The following is a 22,938-nucleotide window of genomic DNA, read 5'->3' as shown; positions in this document are numbered from 1 at the left end:
GGAGATGGTATTTGTGTAGGTTTGGTTTTTTATTGGTAGTATCTGTATGTGTCGGGGTTTGGCGGAGCTTTGTGCTTGGAGAGAAGCTGAACCCTGATTAGGGGGCGGGGCTTCACTGACTAGGGGTCCTATAAAGGTAGCAGCCAGTCAGGCAGCGGCACAGACAGCTGCAGCGGCACAGGAGCTAGCAAACAGAGCTCTAAACAGGGGAGTTTGAGTGGGAGTTCTGTTGGAGGAGAAGTATTTGTGTATTTTTTTGTATTGGTATTATCTGTATATGTAGAGGCTTGGAGGGGCTTTGTGCTGGGAGAGAAGCTGAGCCCTGATCAGGGGGCGGGGCTTCACTGACTAGGGGTCCTATAAAGGTAGGAGCCAGTCAGGCAGCGGCACAGGAGCTAGCAAACAGAGCTGTAAGGAGGGGAGTTTGAGTGGGAGTTCTGTTGGAGGAGATGGTATTTGTGTGTGTTTGGTTTTATATTGGTAGTATCTGTATGTGTCGGGGTTTGGCGGAGCTTTGTGCTTGGAGAGAAGCTGAACCCTGATTAGGGGGCGGGGCTTCACTGACTAGGGGTCCTATAAAGGTAGCAGCCAGTCAGGCAGCGGCACAGACAGCTGCAGCGGCACAGGAGCTAGCAAACAGAGCTGTAAACAGGGGAGTTTGAGTGGGAGTTCTGTTGGAGGAGAAGTATTTGTGTATTTTTTTGTATTGGTATTATCTGTATATGTAGAGGCTTGGAGGGGCTTTGTGCTGGGAGAGAAGCTGAGCCCTGATCAGGGGGCGGGGCTTCACTGACTAGGGGTCCTATAAAGGTAGGAGCCAGTCAGACAGCGGCACAGGAGCTAGCAAACAGAGCTGTAAGCAGGGGAGTTTGAGTGGGAGTTCTGTTGGAGGAGAAGGTATTTATGTGTGTTTGGTTTTTTATTGGTAGTATCTGTATGTGAAGGGGTTTGGCGGGGCTTTGTGCTTGGAGAGAAGCTGAACCCTGATTAGGGGGCGGGGCTTCACTGACTAGGGGTCCTATAAAGGTAGGAGCCAGTCAGACAGCGGCACAGGAGCTAGCAAACAGAGCTGTAAGCAGGGGAGTTTGAGTGGGAGTTCTGTTGTAGGAGAAGGTATTTGTGTGTGTTTTTGTATTGGTATTATCTGTATGTGTAGAGGCTTGGAGGGGCTTTGTGCTGGGAGAGAAGCTGGGCCCTGATTAGGGGGCGGGGCTTCACTGATTAGGGGTCCTAGAAAGGGAGCAGCCAGTCAGGCAGCGGCACAGACAGCTGCAGTGGCACAGGAGCTAGCAAACAGAGCTGTAAACAGGGGAGTTTGAGTGGGAGTTCTTTTGGAGGAGAAGGTATTTGTGTGTGTTTTTGTATTGGTATTATCTGTATGTGTAGAGGCTTCGAGGGGCTTTGTGATGGGAGAGAAGCTGGGCCCTGATTAGGGGGCGGGGCTTCACTGATTAGGGGTCCTAGAAAGGGAGCAGCCAGTCAGGCAGCGGCACAGACAGCTGCAGTGGCACAGGAGCTAGCAAACAGAGCTGTAAACAGGGGAGTTTGAGTGGGAGTTCTTTTGGAGGAGAAGGTATTTGTGTGTGTTTTTGTATTGGTATTATCTGTATGTGTAGAGGCTTCGAGGGGCTTTGTGATGGGAGAGAAGCTGGGCCCTGATTAGGGGGCGGGGCTTCACTGATTAGGGGTCCTAGAAAGGGAGCAGCCAGTCAGGCAGCGGCACAGACAGCTGCAGTGGCACAGGAGCTAGCAAACAGAGCTGTAAAGAGGGGAGTTTGAGTGGGAGTTCTGTTGGAGGAGAAGATATTTGTGTGTGTTTGGTTTTGTATTGGTAGTATCTGTATGTGTAGAGGCTTGGAGGGGCTTTGTGCTTGGAGAGAAGCTGAGCCCTGGTTTGGGGGCGGGGCTTCAGTGACTAGGGGTCCTATAAAGGTAGCAGCCAGTCAGGCAGCGGCACAGGAGCTAGCAAACAGACCTGTAAACAGGGGAGTTTGAGTGGGAGTTCTGTTGGAGGAGAACGTATTTGTGTGTGTTTTTGTATTGGTATTATCTGTATGTGTAGAGGCTTGGAGGGGCTTTGTGCTGGGAGAGAAGCTGAGCCCTGATTAGGGGGCGGGGCTTCACTGACTAGGGATCCTATAAAGGTAGCAGCCAGTCAGGCAGCGGCACAGGAGCTAGCAAACAGAGCTGTGAACAGGGGAGTTTGAGTGGGAGTTCTGTTGGAGGAGAAGGTATTTGTGTGTGTTTTTGTATTGGTATTATCTGTATGTGTAGAGTCTTGGAGGGGCTAGGTGCTGCGAGAGAAGCTGAGCCCTGATTAGGGGCCGGGGCTTCACTGACTAGGGGTCCTATAAAGGTAGCAGCCAGTCAGGCAGCGGCACAGGAGCTAGCAAACAGAGCTGTAAGCAGGGGAGTTTCAGTGGGAGTTCTTTTGGAGGAGAAGGTATTTGTGTGTGTTTTTGTATTGGTATTATCTGTATGTGTAGAGGCTTGGAGGGGCTTTGTGATGGGAGAGAAGCTGGGCCCTGATTAGGGGGCGGGGCTTCACTGACTAGGGGTCCTATAAAGGGAGCAGCCAGTCAGGCAGCGGAACAGACAGCTGCAGCGGCACAGGGGCTAGCAAACAGAGCTCTAAACAGGGGAGTTTGAGTGGGAGTTCTGTTGTAGGAGAAGGTATTTGTGTGTGTTTGGTTTTGTATTGGTAGTATCTGTATGTGTAGAGGCTTGGAGGGGCTTTGTGCTGGGAGAGAAGCTGAGCCCTGGTTTGGGGGCGGGGCTTCAGTGACTAGGGGTCCTATAAAGGTAGCAGCCAGTCAGGCAGCGGCACAGGAGCTAGCAAACAGACCTGTAAACAGGGGAGTTTGAGTGGGAGTTCTGTTGGAGGAGAAGGTATTTGTGTGTGTTTTTGTATTGGTAGTATCTGTATGTGTAGAGGCTTGGAGGGGCTAGGTGCTGCGAGAGAAGCTGAGCCCTGATTAGGGGGCGGGGCTTCACTGATTAGGGGTCCTATAAAGGTAGCAGCCAGGCAGGCAGCGGCACAGACAGCTGCAGCGGCACAGGAGCTAGCAAACAGAGCTGTAAACAGGGGAGTTTGAGTGGGAGTTCTGTTGGAGGAGATGGTATTTGTGTGTGTTTTGTTTTTTATTGGTAGTATCTGTATGTGTCGGGGTTTGGCGGAGCTTTGTGCTTGGAGAGAAGCTGAACCCTGATTAGGGGGCGGGGCTTCACTGACTAGGGGTCCTATAAAGGTAGCAGCCAGTCAGGCAGCGGCACAGACAGCTGCAGTGGCACAGGAGCTAGCAAACAGAGCTGTGAACAGGGGAGTTTGAGTGGGAGTTCTGTTGGAGGAGAAGGTATTTGTGTGTGTTCGGTTTTGTATTGGTAGTATCTGTATGTCTAGAGGCTTGGAGGGGCTTTGTGCTGGGAGAGAAGCTGAGCCCTGATTAGGGGGCGGGGCTTCACTGACTAGGGGTCCTATAAAGGTACCAGCCAGTCAGGTAGCGGCACAGGAGATAGCAAACAGACCTGTAAACAGGGCAGTTTGAGTGGGAGTTCTGTTGGAGGAGAAGGTATTTGTGTGTGTTCGGTTTTGTATTGGTAGTATCTGTATGTGTACGGGCTTTGTGCTGGGACAGAAGCTGATCCCTGATTAGGGGGCGGGGCTTCACTGACTAGCGGTCCTATAAAGGTAGCAGCCAGTCAGGCATCGGCACAGGAGCTAGCAAACAGAGCTGTAAAGAGGGGAGTTTGAGTGGGAGTTCTGTTGGAGGAGAAGGTATTTGTGTGTCTTTTTGTATTCGTATTATCTGTATGTGTAGAGGCTTGGAGGGGCTTTGTGATGGGAGAGAAGCTGGGCCCTGATTAGGGGGCGGGGCTTCACTGATTAGGGGTTCTAGAAAGGGAGCAGCCAGTCAGGCAGCGGCACCGACAGCTGCAGTGGCACAGGAGCTAGCAAACAGAGCTGTAAAGAGGGGAGTTTGAGTGGGAGTTCTGTTGGAGCAGAAGGTATTTGTGTGTTTTTTTGTATTGGTAGTATCTGTATATGTAGAGGCTTGGAGGGGCTTTGTGCTGGGAGAGAAGCTGAGCCCTGATTAGGGGGCGGGGCTTCACGGACTAGGGGTCCTATAAAGGTAGCAGCCAGTCAGGCAGCGGCACAGGAGCTAGCAAACAGAGCTGTAAACAGGGGAGTTTGAGTGGGAGTTCTGTTGGAGGAGAAGGTATTTGTGTGTGTTTTTGTATTGGTAGTATCTGTATGTGTAGAGGCTTGGAGTGGCTAGGTGCAGCGAGAGAAGCTGAGTCCTGATTAGGGGGCGGGGCTTCACTGACTAGGGGTCCTATAAAGGTAGCAGCCAGTCAGGCAGCGGCACAGGAGCTAGCAAACAGAGCTGTGAACAGGGGAGTTTGAGTGGGAGTTCTGTTGGAGGAGAAGGTATTTGTGTGTGTTTTTGTATTGGTAGTATCTGTATGTGTAGAGGCTTGGAGGGGCTAGGTGCTGCGAGAGAAGCTGAGCCCTGATTAGGGGGCGGGGCTTCACTGACTAGGGGTCCTATAAAGGTAGCAGCCCGTCAGGCAGCGGCACAGGAGCTAGCAAACAGACCTGTAAACAGGGGAGTTTGAGTGGGAGTTCTGTTGGAGGAGAACGTATTTGTGTGTGTTTTTGTATTGGTATTATCTGTATGTGTAGAGGCTTGGAGGGGCTTTGTGCTGGGAGAGATGCTGGGCCCTGATTAGGGGGCGGGGCTTCACTGATTAGGGGTCCTAGAAAGGGAGCAGCCAGTCAGGCAGCGGCACAGACAGCTGCAGTGGCACAGGAGCTAGCAAACAGAGCTGTAAAGAGGGGAGTTTGAGTGGGAGTTCTGTTGGAGGAGAAGGTATTTGTGTGTGTTTTTGTATTGGTATTATCTGTATGTGTAGAGGCTTGGAGGGGCTTTGTGCTGGGAGAGAAGCTGAGCCCTGATTAGGGGGCGGGGCTTCACTGACTAGGGGTCCTATAAAGGTTGCAGCCAGTCAGGCAGCGGCACAGGAGCTAGCAAACAGAGCTGTAAGCAGGGGAGTTTGAGTGGGAGTTCTTTTGGAGGAGAAGGTATTTGTGTGTTTTTTTGTATTGGTAGTATCTGTATGTGTAGAGGCTTGGAGGGGCTTTGTGCTGCGAGAGAAGCTGAGCCCTGATTAGGGGGCGGGGTTCACTGACTAGGGGGCCTATAAAGCTAGCTGCCAGTCAGGCAGCGGCACAGGAGCTAACAAACAGAGCTGTAAACAGGGGAGTTTGAGTGGGAGTTCTGTTGGAGGAGATGGTATTGGTGTGTGTTTGGTTTTTTATTGGTAGTATCTGTATGTGTCGCGGTTTGGCGGAGCTTTGTGCTTGGAGAGAAGCTGAACCCTGATTAGGGGGCGGGGCTTCACTGACTAGGGGTCCTATAAAGGTAGCAGCCAGTCAGGCAGCGGCACAGACAGCTGCAGCGGCACAGGAGCTAGCAAACAGAGCTCTAAACAGGGGAGTTTGAGTGGGAGTTCTGTTGGAGGAGAAGGTATTTGTGTGTTTTTTTGTATTGGTAGTATCTGTATATGTAGAGGCTTGGAGGGGCTTTGTGCTGGGAGAGAAGCTGAACCCTGATTAGGGGGCGGGGCTTCACTGACTAGGGGTCCTATAAAGGTAGCAGCCAGTCAGGCAGCGGCACAGGAGCTAGCAAACAGAGCTGTGAACAGGGGAGTTTGAGTGGGAGTTCTGTTGTTGGAGAAGGTATTTGTGTGTGTTTTTGTATTGGTAGTATCTGTATGTGTAGAGGCTTGGAGTGGCTAGGTGCTGCGAGAGAAGCTGAGCCCTGATTAGGGGGCGGGGCTTCACTGACTAGGGGTCCTATAAAGGTAGCAGCCAGTCAGGCAGCGGCACAGGAGCTAGCAAACAGAGCTGTGAACAGGGGAGTTTGAGTGGGAGTTCTGTTGGAGGAGAACGTATTTGTGTGTGTTTTTGTATTGGTATTATCTGTATGTGTAGAGGCTTGGAGGGGCTTTGTGCTGGGAGAGAAGCTGGGCCCTGATTAGGGGGCGGGGCTTCACTGATTAGGGGTCCTAGAAAGGGAGCAGCCAGTCAGGCAGCGGCACAGACAGCTGCAGTGGCACAGGAGCTAGCAAACAGAGCTGTAAAGAGGGGAGTTTGAGTGGGAGTTCTGTTGGAGGAGAACGTATTTGTGTGTGTTTTTGTATTGGTATTATCTGTATGTGTAGAGGCTTGGAGGGGCTTTGTGCTGGGAGAGAAGCTGGGCCCTGATTAGGGGGCGGGGCTTCACTGATTAGGGGTCCTAGAAAGGGAGCAGCCAGTCAGGCAGCGGCACAGACAGCTGCAGTGGCACAGGAGCTAGCAAACAGAGCTGTAAAGAGGGGAGTTTGAGTGGGAGTTCTGTTGGAGGAGAACGTATTTGTGTGTGTTTTTGTATTGGTATTATCTGTATGTGTCGGGGTTTGGCGGAGCTTTGTGCTTGGAGAGAAGCTGAACCCTGATTGGGGGCGGGGCTTCACTGACTAGGGGTCCTATAAAGGTAGCAGCCAGTCAGGCAGCGGCAGAGACAGCTGCAACGGCACAGGAGCTAGCAAACAGAGCTGTAAAGAGGGGAGTTTGAGTGGGAGTTCTGTTGGAGGAGATGGTATTTGTGTGTGTTTGGTTTTTTATTGGTAGTATCTGTATGTGTCGGGGTTTGGCGGAGCTTTGTGCTTGGAGAGAAGCTGAACCCGGATTGGGGGCGGGGCTTCACTGACTAGGGGTCCTATAAAGGTAGCAGCCAGTCAGGCAGCGGCAGAGACAGCTGCAACGGCACAGGAGCTAGCAAACAGAGCTCTAAACAGGGGAGTTTGAGTGGGAGTTCTGTTGGAGGAGAAGGTATTTGTGTGTGTTTGGTTTTGTATTGGTAGTATCTGTATGTGTAGAGGCTTGGAGGGGTTTTGTGCTGGGAGAGAAGCTGAACCCTGATTAGGGGGCGGGGCTTCACTGACTAGGGGTCCTATAAAGGTAGCAGCCAGTCAGGCAGCGGCACAGGAGCTAGCAAACAGAGCTGTAAGCAGGGGAGTTTGAGTGGGAGTTCTGTTGGAGGAGATGGTATTTGTGTGTGTTTGGTTTTTTATTGGTAGTATCTGTATGTGTCGGGGTTTGGCGGAGCTTTGTGCTTGGAGAGAAGCTGAACCCTGATTAGGGGGCGGGGCTTCACTGACTAGGGGTCCTATAAAGGTAGCAGCCAGTCAGGCAGCGGCACAGACAGCTGCAGCGGCACAGGAGCTAGCAAACAGAGCTGTAAACAGGGGAGTTTGAGTGGGAGTTCTGTTGGAGGAGAAGTATTTGTGTATTTTTTTGTATTGGTAGTATCTGTATATGTAGAGGCTTGGAGGGGCTTTGTGCTGGGAGAGAAGCTGAGCCCTGATCAGGGGGCGGGGCTTCACTGACTAGGGGTCCTATAAAGGTAGGAGCCAGTCAGACAGCGGCACAGGAGCTAGCAAACAGAGCTGTAAGCAGGGGAGTTTGAGTGGGAGTTCTGTTGGAGGAGAAGGTATTTATGTGTGTTTGGTTTTTTATTGGTAGTATCTGTATGTGAAGGGGTTTGGCGGGGCTTTGTGCTTGGAGAGAAGCTGAACCCTGATTAGGGGGCGGGGCTTCACTGACTAGGGGTCCTAAAAAGGTAGGAGCCAGTCAGACAGCGGCACAGGAGCTAGCAAACAGAGCTGTAAGCAGTGGAGTTTGAGTGGGAGTTCTGTTGGAGGAGAACGTATTTGTGTGTGTTTTTGTATTGGTATTATCTGTATGTGTAGAGGCTTGGAGGGGCTTTGTGCTGGGAGAGAAGCTGGGCCCTGATTAGGGGGCGGGGCTTCACTGATTAGGGGTCCTAGAAAGGGAGCAGCCAGTCAGGCAGCGGCACAGACAGCTGCAGTGGCACAGGAGCTAGCAAACAGAGCTGTAAACAGGGGAATTTGAGTGGGAGTTCTTTTAGAGGAGAAGGTATTTGTGTGTGTTTTTGTATTGGTATTATCTGTATGTGTAGAGGCTTCGAGGGGCTTTGTGATGGGAGAGAAGCTGGGCCCTGATTAGGGGGCGGGGCTTCACTGATTAGGGGTCCTAGAAAGGGAGCAGCCAGTCAGGCAGCGGCACAGACAGCTGCAGTGGCACAGGAGCTAGCAAACAGAGCTGTAAACAGGGGAGTTTGAGTGGGAGTTCTGTTGGAGGAGAAGATATTTGTGTGTGTTTGGTTTTGTATTGGTAGTATCTGTATGTGTAGAGGCTTGGAGGGGCTTTGTGCTTGGAGAGAAGCTGAGCCCTGGTTTGGGGGCGGGGCTTCACTGACTAGGGGTCCTATAAAGGTAGCAGCCAGTCAGGCAGCGGCACAGGAGCTAGCAAACAGAGCTGTGAACAGGGGAGTTTGAGTGGGAGTTCTTTTGGAGGAGAAGGTATTTGTGTGTGTTTTTGTATTGGTATTATCTGTATGTGTAGAGGCTTGGAGGGGCTTTTTGATGGGAGAGAAGCTGGGCCCTGATTAGGGGGCGGGGCTTCACTGATTAGGGGTCCTAGAAAGGGAGCAGCCAGTCAGGCAGCGGCACAGGAGCTAGCAAAAGAGCTGTAAGCAGGGGAGTTTGACTGGGAGTTCTGTTGGAGGAGAACGTATTTGTGTGTGTTTTTGTATTGGTATTATCTGTATGTGTAGAGGCTTGGAGGGGCTTTGTGCTGGGAGAGAAGCTGGGCCCTGATTAGGGGGCGGGGCTTCACTCATTAGGGGTCCTAGAAGGGGAGCAGCCAGTCAGGCAGCGGCATAGACAGCTGCAGTGGCACAGGAGCTAGCAAACAGAGCTGAAAGAGGGGAGTTTGAGTGGGAGTTCTGTTGGAGGAGAAGGTATTTGTGTGTTTTTTTGTATTGGTAGTATCTGTATGTGTAGAGGCTTGGAGTGGCTAGGTGCAGCGAGAGAAGCTGGGCCCTGATTAGGGGGCGGGGCTTCACTGATTAGGGGTCCTAGAAAGGGAGCAGCCAGTCAGGCAGCGGCACAGACAGCTGCAGTGGCACAGGAGCTAGCAAACAGAGCTGTAAAGAGGGGAGTTTGAGTGGGAGTTCTGTTGGAGGAGAACGTATTTGTGTGTGTTTTTGTATTGGTATTATCTGTATGTGTAGAGGCTTGGAGGGGCTTTGTGCTGGGAGAGAAGCTGAGCCCTGATTAGGGGGCGGGGCTTCACTGACTAGGGGTCCTATAAAGGTAGCAGCCAGTCAGGCAGCGGCACAGGAGCTAGCAAACAGAGCTGTGAACAGGGGAGTTTGAGTGGGAGTTCTGTTGGAGGAGAAGGTATTTGTGTGTGTTTTTGTATTGGTAGTACCTGTATGTGTAGAGGCTTGGAGGGGCTAGGTGCTGCGAGAGAACCTAAGCCCTGATTAGGGGGCGGGGCTTCACTGACTAGGGGTCCTATAAAGGTAGGAGCCAGTCAGGCAGCGGCACAGGAGCTAGCAAACAGAGCTGTAAGCAGGGGAGTTTGAGTGGGAGTTCTTTTGGAGGAGAAGGTATTTGTGTGTTTTTTTGTATTGGTAGTATCTGTATGTGTAGAGGCTTGGAGGGGCTTTGTGCTGCGAGAGAAGCTGAGCCCTGATTAGGGGGCGGGGCTTCACTGACTAGGGGGCCTATAAAGCTAGCTGCCAGTCAGGCAGCGGCACAGGAGCTAACAAACAGAGCTGTAAACAGGGGAGTTTGAGTGGGAGTTCTGTTGGAGGAGATGGTATTGGTGTGTGTTTGGTTTTTTATTGGTAGTATCTGTATGTGTCGCGGTTTGGCGGAGCTTTGTGCTTGGAGAGAAGCTGAACCCTGATTAGGGGGCGGGGCTTCACTGACTAGGGGTCCTATAAAGGTAGCAGCCAGTCAGGCAGCGGCACAGACAGCTGCAGCGGCACAGGAGCTAGCAAACAGAGCTCTAAACAGGGGAGTTTGAGTGGGAGTTCTGTTGGAGGAGAAGGTATTTGTGTGTTTTTTTGTATTGGTAGTATCTGTATATGTAGAGGCTTGGAGGGGCTTTGTGCTGGGAGAGAAGCTGAACCCTGATTAGGGGGCGGGGCTTCACTGACTAGGGGTCCTATAAAGGTAGCAGCCAGTCAGGCAGCGGCACAGGAGCTAGCAAACAGAGCTGTGAACAGGGGAGTTTGAGTGGGAGTTCTGTTGTTGGAGAAGGTATTTGTGTGTGTTTTTGTATTGGTAGTATCTGTATGTGTAGAGGCTTGGAGTGGCTAGGTGCTGCGAGAGAAGCTGAGCCCTGATTAGGGGGCGGGGCTTCACTGACTAGGGGTCCTATAAAGGTAGCAGCCAGTCAGGCAGCGGCACAGGAGCTAGCAAACAGAGCTGTGAACAGGGGAGTTTGAGTGGGAGTTCTGTTGGAGGAGAAGGTATTTGTGTGTGTTTTTGTATTGGTAGTATCTGTATGTGTAGAGGCTTGGAGGGGCTAGGTGCTGCGAGAGAAGCTGAGCCCTGATTAGGGGGCGGGGCTTCACTGACTAGGGGTCCTATAAAGGTAGCAGCCCGTCAGGCAGCGGCACAGGAGCTAGCAAACAGAGCTGTAAACAGGGGAGTTTGAGTGGGAGTTCTGTTGGAGGAGAACGTATTTGTGTGTGTTTTTGTATTGGTATTATCTGTATGTGTAGAGGCTTGGAGGGGCTTTGTGCTGGGAGAGAAGCTGGGCCCTGATTAGGGGGCGGGGCTTCACTGATTAGGGGTCCTAGAAAGGGAGCAGCCAGTCAGGCAGCGGCACAGACAGCTGCAGTGGCACAGGAGCTAGCAAACAGAGCTGTAAAGAGGGGAGTTTGAGTGGGAGTTCTGTTGGAGGAGAACGTATTTGTGTGTGTTTTTGTATTGGTATTATCTGTATGTGTAGAGGCTTGGAGGGGCTTTGTGCTGGGAGAGAAGCTGGGCCCTGATTAGGGGGCGGGGCTTCACTGATTAGGGGTCCTAGAAAGGGAGCAGCCAGTCAGGCAGCGGCACAGACAGCAGCAGTGGCACAGGAGCTAGCAAACAGACCTGTAAAGAGGGGAGTTTGAGTGGGAGTTCTGTTGGAGGAGATGGTATTTGTGTGTGTTTGGTTTTTTATTGGTAGTATCTGTATGTGTCGGGGTTTGGCGGAGCTTTGTGCTTGGAGAGAAGCTGAACCCTGATTGGGGGCGGGGCTTCACTGACTAGGGGTCCTATAAAGGTAGCAGCCAGTCAGGCAGCGGCAGAGACAGCTGCAACGGCACAGGAGCTAGCAAACAGAGCTCTAAACAGGGGAGTTTGAGTGGGAGTTCTGTTGGAGGAGAAGGTATTTGTGTGTGTTTGGTTTTGTATTGGTAGTATCTGTATGTGTAGAGGCTTGGAGGGGTTTTGTGCTGGGAGAGAAGCTGAACCCTGATTAGGGGGCGGGGCTTCACTGACTAGGGGTCCTATAAAGGTAGCAGCCAGTCAGGCAGCGGCACAGGAGCTAGCAAACAGAGCTGTAAGCAGGGGAGTTTGAGTGGGAGTTCTGTTGGAGGAGATGGTATTTGTGTGTGTTTGGTTTTTTATTGGTAGTATCTGTATGTGTCGGGGTTTGGCGGAGCTTTGTGCTTGGAGAGAAGCTGAACCCTGATTAGGGGGCGGGGCTTCACTGACTAGGGGTCCTATAAAGGTAGCAGCCAGTCAGGCAGCGGCACAGACAGCTGCAGCGGCACAGGAGCTAGCAAACAGAGCTGTAAACAGGGGAGTTTGAGTGGGAGTTCTGTTGGAGGAGAAGTATTTGTGTATTTTTTTGTATTGGTAGTATCTGTATATGTAGAGGCTTGGAGGGGCTTTGTGCTGGGAGAGAAGCTGAGCCCTGATCAGGGGGCGGGGCTTCACTGACTAGGGGTCCTATAAAGGTAGGAGCCAGTCAGACAGCGGCACAGGAGCTAGCAAACAGAGCTGTAAGCAGGGGAGTTTGAGTGGGAGTTCTGTTGGAGGAGAAGGTATTTATGTGTGTTTGGTTTTTTATTGGTAGTATCTGTATGTGAAGGGGTTTGGCGGGGCTTTGTGCTTGGAGAGAAGCTGAACCCTGATTAGGGGGCGGGGCTTCACTGACTAGGGGTCCTAAAAAGGTAGGAGCCAGTCAGACAGCGGCACAGGAGCTAGCAAACAGAGCTGTAAGCAGTGGAGTTTGAGTGGGAGTTCTGTTGGAGGAGAACGTATTTGTGTGTGTTTTTGTATTGGTATTATCTGTATGTGTAGAGGCTTGGAGGGGCTTTGTGCTGGGAGAGAAGCTGGGCCCTGATTAGGGGGCGGGGCTTCACTGATTAGGGGTCCTAGAAAGGGAGCAGCCAGTCAGGCAGCGGCACAGACAGCTGCAGTGGCACAGGAGCTAGCAAACAGAGCTGTAAACAGGGGAGTTTGAGTGGGAGTTCTTTTGGAGGAGAAGGTATTTGTGTGTGTTTTTGTATTGGTATTATCTGTATGTGTAGAGGCTTCGAGGGGCTTTGTGATGGGAGAGAAGCTGGGCCCTGATTAGGGGGCGGGGCTTCACTGATTAGGGGTCCTAGAAAGGGAGCAGCCAGTCAGGCAGCGGCACAGACAGCTGCAGTGGCACAGCAGCTAGCAAACAGAGCTGTAAAGAGGGGAGTTTGAGTGGGAGTTCTGTTGGAGGAGAAGATATTTGTGTGTGTTTGGTTTTGTATTGGTAGTATCTGTATGTGTAGAGGCTTGGAGGGGCTTTGTGCTTGGAGAGAAGCTGAGCCCTGGTTTGGGGGCGGGGCTTCACTGACTAGGGGTCCTATAAAGGTAGCAGCCAGTCAGGCAGCGGCACAGGAGCTAGCAAACAGAGCTGTGAACAGGGGAGTTTGAGTGGGAGTTCTGTTGGAGGAGAAGGTATTTGTGTGTGTTTTTGTATTGGTATTATCTGTATGTGTAGAGGCTTGGAGGGGCTAGGTGCTGCGAGAGAAGCTGAGCCCTGATTAGGGGCCGGGGCTTCACTGACTAGGGGTCCTATAAAGGTAGCAGCCAGTCAGGCAGCGGCACAGGAGCTAGCAAACAGAGCTGTAAGCAGGGGAGTTTCAGTGGGAGTTCTTTTGGAGGAGAAGGTATTTGTGTGTGTTTTTGTATTGGTATTATCTGTATGTGTAGAGGCTTGGAGGGGCTCTTTGATGGGAGAGAAGCTGGGCCCTGATTAGGGGGCGGGGCTTCACTGATTAGGGGTCCTAGAAAGGGAGCAGCCAGTCAGGCAGCGGCACAGGAGCTAGCAAACAGAGCTGTAAGCAGGGGAGTTTGAGTGGGAGTTCTTTTGGAGGAGAAGGTATTTGTGTGTGTTTTTGTATTGGTATTATCTGTATGTGTAGAGGCTTGGAGGGGCTTTTTGATGGGAGAGAAGCTGGGCCCTGATTAGGGGGCGGGGCTTCACTGATTAGGGGTCCTAGAAAGGGAGCAGCCAGTCAGGCAGCGGCACAGGAGCTAGCAAACAGAGCTGTAAGCAGGGGAGTTTGACTGGGAGTTCTGTTGGAGGAGAACGTATTTGTGTGTGTTTTTGTATTGGTATTATCTGTATGTGTAGAGGCTTGGAGGGGCTTTGTGCTGGGAGAGAAGCTGGGCCCTGATTAGGGGGCGGGGCTTCACTCATTAGGGGTCCTAGAAAGGGAGCAGCCAGTCAGGCAGCGGCACAGACAGCTGCAGTGGCACAGGAGCTAGCAAACAGAGCTGAAAGAGGGGAGTTTGAGTGGGAGTTCTGTTGGAGGAGAAGGTATTTGTGTGTTTTTTTGTATTGGTAGTATCTGTATGTGTAGAAGCTTGGAGGGGCTAGGTGCTGCGAGAGAAGCTGAGCCCTGGTTTGGGGGCGGGGCTTCACTGACTAGGGGTTCTATAAAGGTAGCAGCCAGTCAGGCAGCGGCACAGGAGCTAGCAAACAGAGCTGTGAACAGGGGAGTTTGAGTGGGAGTTCTGTTGGAGGAGAAGGTATTTGTGTGTGTTTTTGTATTGGTAGTATCTGTATGTGTAGAAGCTTGGAGGGGCTAGGTGCTGCGAGAGAAGCTGAGCCCTGATTAGGGGGCGGGTCTTCACTGACTAGGGGTCCTATAAAGGTAGCAGCCAGGCAGGCAGCGGCACAGGAGCTAGCAAACAGAGCTGTAAACAGGGGAGTTTGAGTGGGAGTTCTGTTGGAGGAGATGGTATTTGTGTATTTTTTTGTATTGGTAGTATCTGTATATGTAGAGGCTTGGAGGGGCTTTGTGCTGGGAGAGAAGCTGAGCCCTGATCAGGGGGCGGGGCTTCACTGACTAGGGGTCCTATAAAGGTAGGAGCCAGTCAGACAGCGGCACAGGAGCTAGCAAACAGAGCTGTAAGCAGGGGAGTTTGAGTGGGAGTTCTGTTGGAGGAGAAGGTATTTATGTGTGTTTGGTTTTTTATTGGTAGTATCTGTATGTGAAGGGGTTTGGCGGGGCTTTGTGCTTGGAGAGAAGCTGAACCCTGATTAGGGGGCGGGGCTTCACTGACTAGGGGTCCTAAAAAGGTAGGAGCCAGTCAGACAGCGGCACAGGAGCTAGCAAACAGAGCTGTAAGCAGTGGAGTTTGAGTGGGAGTTCTGTTGGAGGAGAACGTATTTGTGTGTGTTTTTGTATTGGTATTATCTGTATGTGTAGAGGCTTGGAGGGGCTTTGTGCTGGGAGAGAAGCTGGGCCCTGATTAGGGGGCGGGGCTTCACTGATTAGGGGTCCTAGAAAGGGAGCAGCCAGTCAGGCAGCGGCACAGACAGCTGCAGTGGCACAGGAGCTAGCAAACAGAGCTGTAAACAGGGGAGTTTGAGTGGGAGTTCTTTTGGAGGAGAAGGTATTTGTGTGTGTTTTTGTATTGGTATTATCTGTATGTGTAGAGGCTTCGAGGGGCTTTGTGATGGGAGAGAAGCTGAGCCCTGATTAGGGGGCGGGTCTTCACTGACTAGGGGTCCTATAAAGGTAGCAGCCAGGCAGGCAGCGGCACAGGAGCTAGCAAACAGAGCTGTAAACAGGGGAGTTTGAGTGGGAGTTCTGTTGGAGGAGAAGGTATTTGTGTGTGTTTGGTTTTGTATTGGTAGTATCTGTATGTGTAGAGGCTTGGAGGGGCTTTGTGCTGGGAGAGAAGCTGAGCCCTGATTAGGGGGCGGGGCTTCACTGACTAGGGGTCCTATAAAGGTACCAGCCAGTCAGACAGCGGCACAGGAGATAGCAAACAGACCTGTAAACAGGGCAGTTTGAGTGGGAGTTCTGTTGGAGGAGAAGGTATTTGTGTGTGTTCGGTTTTGTATTGGTAGTATCTGTATGTGTACGGGCTTTGTGCTGGGACAGAAGCTGATCCCTGATTAGGGGGCGGGGCTTCACTGACTAGCGGTCCTATAAAGGTAGCAGCCAGTCAGGCATCGGCACAGGAGCTAGCAAACAGAGCTGTAAAGAGGGGAGTTTGAGTGGGAGTTCTGTTGGAGGAGAAGGTATTTGTGTGTGTTTTTGTATTCGTATTATCTGTATGTGTAGAGGCTTGGAGGGGCTTTGTGCTGGGAGAGATGCTGGGCCCTGATTAGGGGGCGGGGCTTCACTGATTAGGGGTCCTAGAAAGGGAGCAGCCAGTCAGGCAGCGGCACAGACAGCTGCAGTGGCACAGGAGCTAGCAAACAGAGCTGTAAAGAGGGGAGTTTGAGTGGGAGTTCTGTTGGAGGAGAACGTATTTGTGTGTGTTTTTGTATTGGTATTATCTGTATGTGTAGAGGCTTGGAGGGGCTTTGTGCTGGGAGAGAAGCTGAGCCCTGATTAGGGGGCGGGGCTTCACTGACTAGGGGTCCTATAAAGGTAGGAGCCAGTCAGGCAGCGGCACAGGAGCTAGCAAACAGAGCTGTAAGCAGGGGAGTTTGAGTGGGAGTTCTTTTGGAGGAGAAGGTATTTGTGTTTTTTTGTATTGGTAGTATCTGTATGTGTAGAGGCTTGGAGGGGCTTAGTGCTGCGAGAGAAGCTGAGCCCTGATTAGGGGGCGGGGCTTCACTGACTAGGGGGCCTATAAAGCTAGCTGCCAGTCAGGCAGCGGCACAGGAGCTAACAAAAAGAGCTGTAAACAGGGGAGTTTGAGTGGGAGTTCTGTTGGAGGAGAACGTATTTGTGTGTGTTTTTGTATTGGTATTATCTGTATGTGTAGAGGCTTGGAGGGGCTTTGTGCTGGGAGAGAAGCTGGGCCCTGATTAGGGGGCGGGGCTTCACTGATTAGGGGTCCTAGAAAGGGAGCAGCCAGTCAGGCAGCGGCACAGACAGCTGCAGTGGCACAGGAGCTAGCAAACAGAGCTGTAAACAGGGGAGTTTGAGTGGGAGTTCTTTTGGAGGAGAAGGTATTTGTGTGTGTTTTTGTATTGGTATTATCTGTATGTGTAGAGGCTTCGAGGGGCTTTGTGATGGGAGAGAAGCTGGGCCCTGATTAGGGGGCGGGGCTTCACTGATTAGGGGTCCTAGAAAGGGAGCAGCCAGTCAGGCAGCGGCACAGACAGCTGCAGTGGCACAGGAGCTAGCAAACAGAGCTGTAAAGAGGGGAGTTTGAGTGGGAGTTCTGTTGGAGGAGAAGATATTTGTGTGTGTTTGGTTTTGTATTGGTAGTATCTGTATGTGTAGAGGCTTGGAGGGGCTTTGTGCTTGGAGAGAAGCTGAGCCCTGGTTTGGGGGCGGGGCTTCACTGACTAGGGGTCCTAGAAAGGGAGCAGCCAGTCAGGCAGCGGCACAGGAGCTAGCAAACAGAGCTGTGAACAGGGGAGTTAGAGTGGGAGTTCCGTTGGAGGAGAAGGTATTTGTGTGTGTTTTTGTATTGGTATTATCTGTATGTGTAGAGGCTTGGAGGGGCTTTTTGATGGGAGAGAAGCTGGGCCCTGATTAGGGGGCGGGGCTTCACTGATTAGGGGTCCTAGAAAGGGAGCAGCCAGTCAGGCAGCGGCACAGGAGCTAGCAAACAGAGCTGTAAACAGGGGAGTTTGAGTGGGAGTTCTGTTGGAGGAGAACGTATTTGTGTGTGTTTTTGTATTGGTATTATCTGTATGTGTAGAGGCTTGGAGGGGCTTTGTGCTGGGAGAGAAGCTGGGCCCTGATTAGGGGGCGGGGCTTCACTGATTAGGGGCCCTAGAAAGGGAGCAGCCAGTCAGGCAGCGGCACAGACAGCTGCAGTGGCACAGGAGCTAGCAAACAGAGCTGTAATGAGGGGAGTTTGAGTGGGAGTTCTGTTGGAGGAGAAGGTATTTGTGTGTTTTTTTGTATTGGTAGTATCTGTATATGTAGAGGCTTGGAGGGGCTTTGTGCTGGGAGAGAAGCTGAGCCCTGATTAGGGGGCGGGGCTTCACTGACTAGGGGTCCTATAAAGGTAGCAGCCAGTCAGGCAGCGGCACAGGAGCTAGCAAACAGAGCTGTGAACAGGGGAGTTTGAGTGGGAGTTCTGTTGGAGGAGAAGGTATTTGTGTGTGTTTTTGTATTGGTAGTATCTGTATGTGTAGAGGCTTGGAGGGGCTAGGTGCTGCGAGAGAAGCTGAGCCCTGATTAGGGGGCGGGGCTTCACTGACTAGGGGTCCTATAAAGGTAGCAGCCCGTCAGGCAGCGGCACAGGAGCTAGCAAACAGACCTGTAAACAGGGGAGTTTGAGTGGGAGTTCTGTTGGAGGAGAAGGTATTTGTGTGTTTTTTTGTATTGGTAGTATCTGTATGTGTAGAGGCTTGGAGGGGCTTAGTGCTGCGAGAGAAGCTGAGCCCTGATTAGGGGGCGGGGCTTCACTGACTAGGGGGCCTATAAAGCTAGCTGCCAGTCAGGCAGCGGCACAGGAGCTAACAAAAAGAGCTGTAAACAGGGGAGTTTGAGTGGGAGTTCTGTTGGAGGAGAACGTATTTGTGTGTGTTTTTGTATTGGTATTATCTGTATGTGTAGAGGCTTGGAGGGGCTTTGTGCTGGGAGAGAAGCTGGGCCCTGATTAGGGGGCGGGGCTTCACTGATTAGGGGTCCTAGAAAGGGAGCAGCCAGTCAGGCAGCGGCACAGACAGCTGCAGTGGCACAGGAGCTAGCAAACAGAGCTGTAAACAGGGGAGTTTGAGTGGGAGTTCTTTTGGAGGAGAAGGTATTTGTGTGTGTTTTTGTATTGGTATTATCTGTATGTGTAGAGGCTACGAGGGGCTTTGTGATGGGAGAGAAGCTGGGCCCTGATTAGGGGGCGGGGCTTCACTGATTAGGGGTCCTAGAAAGGGAGCAGCCAGTCAGGCAGCAGCACAGACAGCTGCAGTGGCACAGGAGCTAGCAAACAGAGCTGTAAAGAGGGGAGTTTGAGTGGGAGTTCTGTTGGAGGAGAAGATATTTGTGTGTGTTTGGTTTTGTATTGGTAGTATCTGTATGTGTAGAGGCTTGGAGGGGCTTTGTGCTTGGAGAGAAGCTGAGCCCTGGTTTGGGGGCGGGGCTTCACTGACTAGGGGTCCTATAAAGGTAGCAGCCAGTCAGGCAGCGGCACAGGAGCTAGCAAACAGAGCTGTGAACAGGGGAGTTTGAGTGGGAGTTCTGTTGGAGGAGAAGGTATTTGTGTGTGTTTGGTTTTGTATTGGTAGTATCTGTATGTGTATTGGTTTGGCGGGGCTTTGTGCTTGGAGAGAAGCTGAGCCCTGATTAGGGGGCGGGGCTTCACTGACTAGGGTTCCTATAAAGGTAGCAGCCAGTCAGGCAGCGGAACAGACAGCTGCAGCGGCACAGGAGCTAGCAAACAGAGCTGTAAACAGGGGAGTTTGAGTGGGAGTTCTGTTGGAGGAGAAGGTATTTGTGTGTGTTTGGTTTTGTATTGTCAGTATCTGTATGTGCAGGGGCTTTGTGCTGGGAGAGAAGCTGAGCCCTGATTAGGGGGCGGGGCTTGACTGACAAGGGGTCCTATAAAGGTAGCAGCCAGTCAGGCAGCGGCTAAGACAGATGCAGTGGCACAGGAGCTAGCAAACAGAGCTGTAAGCAGGGGAGTTTGAGTGGGAGTTCTGTTGGAGGAGAAGGTATTTGTGTGTGTTTGGTTTTGTATTGGTAGTATCTGTATGTGTAGAGGCTTGGAGGGGCTTTGTGCTGGGAGAGAAGCTGAGCCCTGATTAGGGGGCGGGGCTTCACTGACTAGGGGTCCTATAAAGGTAGCATCCAGTCAGGCAGCGGCACAGACAGCTGCAGTGGCACAGGAGCTAGCAAACAGAGCTGTGAACAGCGGAGTTTGAGTGGGAGTTCTGTTGGAGGAGAAGGTATTTGTGTGTGTTTGGTTTTGTATTGGTAGTATCTGTATGTGTAGGGTCTTTGTGCTGGGAGAGAAGCTGAGCCCTGATCAGGGGGCGGGGCTTCACTGACTAGGGGTCCTATAAAGGTAGGAGCCAGTCAGGCAGCGGCACAGGAGCTAGCAAACAGAGCTGTAAGCAGGGGAGTTTGAGTGGGAGTTCTTTTGGAGGAGAAGGTATTTGTGTGTATTTTTGTATTGGTAGTATCTGTATGTGTAGAGGTTTGAAGATGCTTTGTGCTGGGAGAGAAGCTGAGGCCTGATTAGGGGGCGGGACTTCACTGACTAGGGGTCCTATAAAGGTAGCAGCCAGTCAGGCAGCGGAACAGACAGCTGCAGTGGCACAGGAGCTAGCAAACAGAGCTGTAAACAGGGGAGTTTGAGTGGGAGTTCTGTTGGAGGAGAAGGTATTTGTGTGTATTTTTGTATTGGTAGTATCTGTATGTGTAGAGGTTTGAAGATGCTTTGTGCTGGGAGAGAAGCTCAGGCCTGATTAGGGGGCGGGACTTCACTGACTAGGGGTCCTATAAAGGTAGCAGCCAGTCAGGCAGCGGCACAGGAGCTAGCAAACAGAGCTGTGAACAGGGGAGTTTGAGTGGGAGTTCTGTTGGGGGGAAGTTATTTCTGTGTGTTTGGTTTTGTATTGTCAGTATCTGCATGTGCAGGGGCTTTGTGCTGGGAGAGAAGCTGAGCCCTGATTAGGGGGCGGGGCTTCACTGACTAGGGGTCCTATAAAGGTAGCAGCCAGTCAGGCAGCGGCACAGGAGCTAGCAAACAGAGCTGTGAACAGGGGAGTTTGAGTGGGAGTTCTGTTGGAGGAGAAGGTATTTTTGTGTGTTTTTGTATTGGTAGTATCTGTATGTGTAGAGGCTTGGAGGGGCTAGGTGCTGGGAGAGAAGCTGAGCCCTGATTAGGGGGCGGGGCTTGAGTGACTAGGGGTCCTATAAAGGTAGCAGCCAGTCAGGCAGCGGCTAAGACAGATGCAGCGGCACAGGATCTAGCAAACAGAGCTGTAAACAGGGGAGTTGGAATTCTGTTGGAGGAGAAGGTATTTGTGTGTGTTTGGATTTGTATTGTCAGTATCTGTATGTGCAGGGGCTTTGTGCTGGGAGAGAAGCTGAGCCCTGATTAGGGGGCGGGGGTTCCCTGACTAGGGGTCCTATAAAGGTAGCAGCCAGTCAGGCAGCGGCACAGGAGCTAGCAAACAGAGCTGTGAACAGGGGAGTTTGAGTGGGAGTTCTGTTGGAGGAGAAGGTATTTGTGTGTGTTTTTGTATTGGTAGTACCTGTATGTGTAGAGGCTTGGAGGGGCTAGGTGCTGCGAGAGAAGCTGAGCCCTGATTAGGGGCGGGGCTTCACTGACTAGGAATCCTATAAAGGTAGGAGCCAGTCAGGCAGCGGCACAGGAGCTAGCAAACAGGGCTGTAAGCAGGGGAGTTTGAGTGGGAGTTCTTTTGGAGGAGAAGGTATTTGTGTGTATTTTTGTATTGGTAGTATCTGTATGTGTAGAGGTTTGAAGGGGCTTTGTGCTGGGAGAGAAGCTGAGCCCTGATTAGGGGGCGGGGCTTCACTGACTAGGGGTCCTATAAAGGTAGCAGCCAGTCAGGCAGCGGCACAGGAGCTAGCAAACAGAGCTGTGAACAGGGGAGTTTGAGTGGGAGTTCTGTTGGAGGGGAAGGTATTTCTGTGTGTTTGGTTTTGTATTGTCAGTATCTGTATGTGCAGGGGCTTTGTGCTGGGAGGGAAGCTGAGCCCTGATTAGGGGGCGGGGCTTCACTGACTAGGGGTCCTATAAAGGTAGCAGCCAGTCAGGCAGCGGCACAGGAGCTAGCAAACAGAGCTGTAAACAGGGGAATTTGAGTGGGAGTTCTGTTGGAGGAGAAGGTATTTGTGTGTGTTTTTGTATTGGTAGTATCTGTATGTGTAGAGGCTTGGAGGGGCTAGGTGCTGGGAGAGAAGCTGAGCCCTGATTAGGGGGCGGGGCTTCACTGACTAGGGGTCCTATAAAGGTAGCATCCAGTCAGGCAGCGGCACAGACAGCTGCAGTGGCACAGGAGCTAGCAAAGAGAGCTGTGAACAGGGGAGTTTGAGTGGGAGTTCTGTTGGAGGGGAAGGTAATTCTGTGTGTTTGGTTTTGTATTGTCAGTATCTGTATGTGCAGGGGCTTTGTGCTGGGAGAGAAGCTGAGCCCTGATTAGGGGGCGGGGCTTCCCTGACTAGGGGTCCTATAAAGGTAGCAGCCAGTCAGGCAGCGGCACAGGAGCTAGCAAACAGAGCTGTAAACAGGGGAGTCTGAGTGGGAGTTCTGTTGGAGGAGATTTATTTGTGTGTGTTTGGTTTTGTATTGGTAGTATCTGTATGTGTAGGGGCTTTGTGCTGGGAGGGAAGCTGAGCCCTGATTAGGGGGCGGGGCTTCACTGACTAGGGGTCCTATAAAGGTAGCAGCCAGTCAGGGAGCGCAACAGACAGCTGCAGCGGCACAGGAGCCAGCAAACAGAGCTTTAAACAGGGGAGTTTGAGTGGGAGTTCTGTTGGAGGAGAAGGTATTTGTGTGTGTTTGGTTTTGTATTGGTAGTATCTGTATGTGTATTGGTTTGGCGGGGCTTTGTGCTTGGAGAGAAGCTGAGCCCTGATTAGGGGGCGGGGCTTCACTGACTAGGGTTCCTATAAAGGTAGCAGCCAGTCAGGCAGCGGAACAGACAGCTGCAGCGGCACAGGAGCTAGCAAACAGAGCTGTAAACAGGGTAATTTGAGCGGGAGTTCTGTTGGAGGAGAAGGTATTTGTGTGTGTTTTTGTATTGGTAGTATCTGTATGTGTAGAGGCTTGGAGGGGCTAGGTGCTGGGAGAGAAGCTGAGCCCTGATTAGGGGGCGGGGCTTCACTGACTAGGGGTCCTATAAAGGTAGCAGCCAGTCAGGCAGCGGCACAGGAGCTAGCAAACAGAGCTGTAAACAGGGGAGTTTGAGTGGGAGTTCTGTTGGAGGAGAAAGTATTTGTGTGTGTTTGGTTTTGTATTGTCAGTATCTGTATGTGCAGGGGCTTTGTGCTGGGAGAGAAGCTGAGCCCTGATTAGGGGGCGGGGCTTGACTGACAAGGGGTCCTATAAAGGTAGCATCCAGTCAGGCAGCGGCACAGACAGCTGCAGTGGCACAGGAGCTAGCAAACAGAGCTGTGAACAGGGGAGTTTGAGTGGGAGTTCTGTTGGAGGAGAAGGTATTTGTGTGTGTTTGGTTTTGTATTGGTAGTATCTGTATGTGTAGGGTCTTTGTGCTGGGAGAGAAGCTGAGCCCTGATCAGGGGGCGGGGCTTCACTGACTAGGGGTCCTATAAAGGTAGGAGCTAGTCAGGCAGCGGCACAGGAGCTAGCAAACAGAGCTGTAAGCAGGGGAGTTTGAGTGGGAGTTCTTTTGGAGGAGAAGGTATTTGTGTGTTTTTTTGTATTGGTAGTATCTGTATGTGTAGAGGCTTGGAGGGGCTTTGTGCTGGGAGAGAAGCTGAGCCCTGATTAGGGGGCGGGGCTTCACTGACTAGGGGTCCTATAAAGGTAGCAGCCAGTCAGGCAGCGGAACAGACAGCTGCAGTGGCACAGGAGCTAGCAAACAGAGCTGTAAACAGGGGAGTTTGAGTGGGAGTTCTGTTGGAGGAGAAGGTATTTGTGTGTATTTTTGTATTGGTAGTATCTGTATGTGTAGAGGTTTGAAGATGC

The sequence above is a fragment of the Lepidochelys olivacea genome (genome assembly GCF_965140295.1).
Source record: "Lepidochelys olivacea isolate rLepOli2 genome assembly, chromosome: 21".
NCBI classification, from domain to species: domain Eukaryota; kingdom Metazoa; phylum Chordata; order Testudines; family Cheloniidae; genus Lepidochelys; species Lepidochelys olivacea.
Note: the sequence above shows the minus strand (reverse complement) of the source record.